The sequence below is a fragment of the Arachis duranensis genome, chromosome 10 (assembly GCF_000817695.3).
Source record: "Arachis duranensis cultivar V14167 chromosome 10, aradu.V14167.gnm2.J7QH, whole genome shotgun sequence".
NCBI lineage: Eukaryota > Viridiplantae > Streptophyta > Magnoliopsida > Fabales > Fabaceae > Arachis > Arachis duranensis.
In genome coordinates, this window is record NC_029781.3 from 81,743,430 (window position 1) to 81,750,427 (window position 6,998).

Consider the following 6,998-nt stretch of genomic DNA (forward strand, 5'->3'; position numbering starts at 1 on the left):
AAGAGAAGACAACATTCACATGTCCATCTAGCGTGTTTGCCTATAGAAGAATGTCATTTGGCCTGTGCAATGCGCCTGCCACCTTTCAGAGATGCATGTTATCCATATTCTCTAATATGGTAGAGAAATTCCTTGAAGTATTCATGGATGACTTCTCTGTCTATGGAGATTCCTTTGACTCCTGTCTTGATCATCTAACCCTGGTCCTAAAAAGATGCCAAGAAACAAACCTAGTTCTAAACTAGGAGAAATGCCATTTCATGGTAACATAAGGCATTGTTCTTGGGCATCGGATCTCAAACAAAGGGATAGAAGTGGATCAAGCTTAAGGTGGAAGTGATCGAACGCTTGCCTCCACTTAATAGTGTTAAGGCTATCAGAAGCTTCCTAGGACATGCAGGCTTTTACAGGCGATTCATAAAAGATTTTTCTAAAATTGCCAAACCCCTATGTAATCTCTTGGCCACTGATGTTCCATTTGTCTTTAACCAAGAATGCCTGCACGCCTTTGAAACTCTGAAGGCCAAGCTTGTCAGCGCTCCTGTTATCTCTGCACCTAACTGGGACCTGCCATTTGAGCTAATGTGTGATGCAAGTGATCATGCAATTAGTGCAGTCCTAGGTCAGAGACATGACAAGCTTCTGCATGTCATTTATTATGCTAGTCGCGTATTAAATGATGTGCAGAAAAATTACACTACTACAGAAAAGGAGCTGCTTGCTGTGGTTTATGCCATTGACAAGTTCAGATCCTACCTAGTAGGATCTAATGTCATTATTTATTCTGACCATGATGCTCTAAAATATCTACTCACTAAACAGGATTCTAAACCTAGACTTATAAGATAGGTATTACTCCTATAAGAGTTTGATATAGAAATTAGAGACAGAAAAGGGATAGAAAATCAGGTAGCTGATCACTTGTCCTGGATTGAGCCAGTAGCAGGAACTTCTTCTCCCTCTACTGACATATCCAAATCTTTTCCAGATGAGCAACTCTATGCCATCCGGACAGTACCTTGGTTTGCAGACATTACAAACTACAAGGCTATACTGTTTATTCCCAAAGAGTTTTCCAGGCAGCAAGCCAGGAAACTCATGTATGATGCCAAATATTATCTATGGGATGAGCCATATCTCTTTAAGAGATGCTCGGATGGAATAATCCAACGCTGTGTCTGAGGAAGAGGCACGGAGAATTCTATGGCATTGCCATAGCTCTGACTTTAGAGGACACTTTTGAGGTGAGTGGACAGCCACTAAAGTACTTCAAAGTGGCTTTTACTGGCATGCTCTTTTAAGAATTCTAGAGAGTTTATCCATAACTGTGATAATTGCCAGAGGGCTGGCAATCTTCCTCATGGTCACAGAATGCCTCAGCAAGGAATCTTAGAGATTGAGTTGTTTGACATATGGGGCATAGATTTCATGGGACCATTCCCGGCCTCATACTCAAACATCTACATCCTTATGGCAGTAGATTATGTGTCTAAATGGGTTGAAGCAATAGCAACACCCACTAATGACACTAAAGTAGTGATGAAGTTCCTCCAAAAGAACATTTTCAGCAGGTTTGGTGTCCCCAGGACACTAATCAGTGATGGAGAAACTCATTTCTGCAACAGACAGCTAGATTCTGTCTTAAGCCAATATGGTGTTTGCCATAAAGTAGCAATACCGTATCATCCCCAAACTAATGGGCAAGTTGAAGTCTCAAATAGAGAACTAAAATGAATCCTAGAGAGGACAGTAAGTGCCTCTAGAAAGGATTGGGCTAGAAAGCTTGATGATGCTCTGTGGACATATAGAACAGCTTTCAAAACCCCCATTGGGACTTCACCATATCAGTTAGTATATGGGAAGTCCTATCATTTGCCAGTAGAAGTAGAACACAAAGCCTATTGGGCTACTAGATTCCTCAACCTTGATGCCAAAGCAGCAAGGGAGAAACGGCTGCTCCAACTGAATGAGTTGGATGAATTTTGGTTAGATGCATTTGAAAATACAAAAATCTATAAGGAAAAGGCAAAGTGGTGGCATGACAGAAAGTTAGCTTCTAGAGTCTTTGAACCAGGACAGAAGGTCTTGCTCTTCAACTCAAGACTCAAACTATTCCCTGGGAAACTCAAATCTCGTTGGACAGGACCGTTTGTGATTACTAAAGTGTCACCATACGGGCATATAGAGCTTCAAGGTAAAGAAAAAAGGTTCACTATCAATGGATAGAAGGTCAAACATTACCTTGAAGGCGATATAAAGCCAGGAGGCTCAACACTATTACTAAGTTAAGTACAGTGAAGTACAGGTAAAGACATTAAAGAAGTGCTTATTGAGAGGCAACCAAACTTTACTCAACCTTATTTATTTTATTTTCATTTTGTTTTTCTTTCAGTCTTAGAGTCATGATTATGTGCATCAGTCCAAAGACAGAATTCGCAGCAGTTAAAATAAAGTTGAACGCTAGTAAGGAAGCCCTCCTGTGCGTTCAACGCCCCAAGAGAGAAGCATTGTTGGCGTTGAACGCCAGCCAGGGAGCAACCCCTGGGAGTTCAAATGCCAGTGCAGAAAAGCAGAGAATCTGGAATTCCTTAGCCTCTCAGGACCAAGAGGTCCCATGGAAGCTCCACCTACCCCACCTTCTTCTTCCCCAATGATCATATTTGCTCGAGGACGAGCAAAAATCTTAAGTTTGGTGTTGCCAAAGCTTTGCCAAATCTTAAGAAGAGGATGGAGCAAACTAGAGAGCATGCACATGAGCCTGTGCAGCCTCTTCAACAAAGACAAAGGAGTGACATAGAAGAGATCAAGCACTACATGGGATCCTCAAGGAGGAGCACTGGCCACCATCATTCAGGTGGATTCGTTCTTTTTTACTCCTTTTCTGTTATCTTTATGTTTTCTGTCTGTCTGTTTATTTGTTCTCTTGTTCTAGTTGCAAGATCATTTGCATTGATGTCTTAAAAAGCTGTAAAATACTCCATATATCTCTCACCTTACTTAAATGAAAAATTTTTATTTGAAAAGAACTGAGAGATGCATGAATTTCAAGTTTAAAATAAGATTAGTTTAATTAGTTTGATATGGTGTCATTTGCTTTTATTTTCTGAATGTATAAAATAAACAGTGTATATTTGAAGTTGAAATTTATGAATATTGGCTCTTGAAAGAATAAGGAAAAAGGAAAAATATTATTGATAATCGGAAAAATCTAAAAATTGATTCTTGAAGTAAGAAAAAATAGCAAAAAGCAAAAGAAAAAGCATGTTGCAAAAGAAAAAAATAGATGCATGTGAAAAAGAAAGAAAAATAGCGAAAAAAGAAAAAAATTAAAAAGCAGAAAAATCCATTACTGTCCAAAAATGCAGGAAAAGGAGGGCAGATTGAAAAAGCCAATAACTCTTTAAACCAAATGGCAAGGGTAAAAGGACCCAAGGCTTTGAGCATCAGTCGTTAGGAGGGACCGAAGGAATAAAATTCTGGCCTAAGCGGCTAAACCAAGCCGTCCCTAACCATGTGCTTGTGGCGTGAAGGTGTCAAGTGAAAAGCTTGAGACTAAGTGGTTAAAGTCGTTGTCCAAAGCAAAAAGAGTGTGCTTAAGAACTCTGGACACCTCTATCTGGGGACTCTAGCAAAGCTGAGTCACAATCTGAAAAAGTTCACCCAGTTAAAGTGTTTGTGGCATTATTGTATCCGATGGTAATACTGGAAAACAGAGTGCTTAGGGTCATGGCCAAGACTCAAAAGCTGTGTTCAAGAATCAAAATACTAGGAAAGTCAATAATATCATCTGGATTCTAAGTTCCTAAGGATGCCAACATCTTTGAGTTTCAATGAATAGTGAGATGCCAAAACTATTCAGAAGCAAAAAACTACTAAGTCCCGCTCATCTGATTTTAACTAAGCTTCATTTGAAACTTAGAAATTTATTGTATCTTAATTTTCTTTTTTATTCTACTGTGTTTTAATTTGCTTGGGGACAAGCAACAGTTTATGCTTGGTGTTGTGATGAGCGGATATTTTATACGCTTTTTGACATCACTTTCATATAGTTTTTAGTAGTTTTTGTTTAGTTTTTATTAAGTTTTTATAGGTTTTAGTATTAAATTCACATTTTTGGATTCTACTATGAGTTTTTGTGTTTTTGGGCAATTTCAGGTATTTTCTGGCTAAAATTGAGGAGCTGGAGCAGAAGTCTGATTCAGAGACAGAGAAAGCATTACAGATGTTGTCTAGATCTGACCTGTCTGCATTCTTCTGGAGTTACAGAAGTTCAAATGGAGAGCTATCAACGACTATGAAAATCTGACTTTCAGAGATTTCCAGCAATATATAATAGTCTATACTTTGCTTCGGATTAGAAGGTCCAAAACTGGCATCCAACGCCAGCTTCCTGTCCCCTTCCAGGCGTCCAGCATCCAAAGAGCAAAGCCCAACGTCCAAAGGCCCAGAGAGGACCCTAGCTGGTGTTCCACGTCCCAGAGACCTCATAGCACATGGATCTCATCAAAGCTCAGCCCAAACACTCATCAAGTGGGCCCCAAAAGTGGATTTTAGCACTAAATAGACTGTTTTACCCTATCTAGTCATCTATTTAGTATTTAAGGGTGTATGTTTGTGTAATGGGTTAACCACCAAAAATGCCCCCGAATTATTCAAACGCTGACAAAAATACACTCAAATTTTACTATCGACAAAAATGCCTTCAAATAATTTAAAAACACAACAACAATACCCAATAGTAAATATATATTTTCAAAAAATACCTTAGAGATTGAATTTTGATGCAATTATTTGCAAGCATGATTATAGAAATAATATATTATTATACATAAAAATTGGTAATTTTTTGTTAAATATATAATTTTTTTATAATTGTTTTTGTTAATAACCAATAATACTTTTAAAAAATCACAAAATAATATATACTTAATAAAAAATTACCAAATTTTAAGAATAATAAAATCTTATTTTGCTAATTGTGCTTGCAAAAAATTACATCAAAATTCAATCTCTAATATATTTTTTGAGAAATACATATTTAATGTTAGTTTTTTTTTTTGCAAGATTATCTAACATTAAATATGTATTGCTCAAAAAATATATTAGAAATTGAATTTTAATACATTTTTTTGCAAATATGATTAAAAAAATGAGATATTAGTATCCTTAAAATTTGGTAATTTTTTGTTGAGTATATATTTTTTTGTAATTTTTTTGTTAACAACTAATAATACTTTTAAAAAATCACAAAAAAATATATACTTAGAAAAAAATTATCAAATTTTAAGAATAATAATATCTCATTTTTTAATTATTCTTGTAAAAAATCACATCAAAATTCAATCTCTAAGACATTTTTTGAAAATATATATTTACTGTTGGGTATTATTGTTATGTTTTTAAATTATTTAAAGGTATTTTTGTCGATAGTAAAATTCGGGTGCAATTCTGTCAGCGTTTGAATAATTCGAGGGCATTTTTGGTGGTTAACCCTTGTGTAATTCAGACAACTTATCATCACTTTTCTCATTATTGTCATTTTCACCATTGTTTTTACCTCAGTATGAGTTTCTAAATCTCCTAGGTTGAGGGGAAGAGCCTTGCTAAGTCCTATGAATTAATAAAAGTATCATTTCTTCTTTTTTGATCCGTGTTTGATCTATTTCTAAGATGTATATCCGATCTTCATAGTGATGAATAGGATGATCTGACAAATTAGCTTTGTTCATCACGCTAAGATGAATGTGCCTGACAAACACCCGCGTCTACTTGGGTTCGTGTGAGTACCTGGAAGAAAAGCACGAGCCAACAGCTATGTTTATACATCTCTCAGACGGTTAATCCGCAATTTTATTGGGGACTTCTCGAGACATCAGTTCAGCCGATCTCTGGGGAGATTAAGGTCTCCGTAGTATAGGCTAGATCCTAGAAGCAGCATTTTTTTATCCGAAAGATTCAACCTTGTCTGTGGAGTTTTGAGTAGGATCGCCAAGAGGATGACTTGCTAGAGCTTCACCCTCCATTGGATTGAATGACCAAGGGGCCTGGCGTTAATTCTGTAGCAAAGGAGATCAATGACCACGGGCAATGGCTTTGATCACTTACAGCCTGCAATAGAAGAAGATCATTCACAAGCAAAGAAGATAATAGTACTAGAGTTACTTCAGAAAGACAAAGCAACTCCAACTCTCAATTCTCAATCTAATCCTATCGCTTATTCCTTTCATAAAATCCAAGCATTTATGACATATAATCATTTAAGGTTTACAAAATATTGTTTAACTCCTTTTGATTCTGCCTGACTAAGACCTGCAAGACAACCAAAGCTTGCTTCAAGCCACAATCCTTGTGGGATCGACCCTGACTCACTCAGGTATTACTTGGACGACCCAGTATACTTGCTAGTACTGCTACTTGGTGCGCGAAATTGTGAACAATACTTTTCACAACTCTCATAATCCCTGGTCATGAACCCCAAAAACTTGGTGTTCAATACCATGGCATTACACAACTTCGCACAACTAACCAGCAAGTGCACTGGGTCGTCCAAGTAATAAACCTTACGCGAGTAAGGGTCGATCCCACGGAGATTGTTAGTATGAAGCAAGCTATGGTCATCTTGTAAATCTTAGTCAGGCAAACTCAAATGGATATGGTGATGAACGAAAATAACACAAAGGTAAAGATAGAGATACTTATGTAATTCATTGGTAGGAACTTCAGATAAGCGCATGAAGATGCCTTCCCTTCCGTCTCTCTGCTTTCCTACTGTCTTCATCCAATCCTTCTTATTCCTTTCCATGGCAAGCTTGTGTAGGGTTTCACCGTTGTCAATGGCTACCTCCCATCCTCTCAGTGAAAACGATTGCATATGCTCTGTCACAGCACGCGGAATTCAGCTGTCGGTTCTCGGTCAGGCCGGAATAAAATCCATCGATTCTTTTGCGTCTGTCACTAACGCCCCGCCTGCTAGGAGTTTGAAGCACGTCACAGTCATT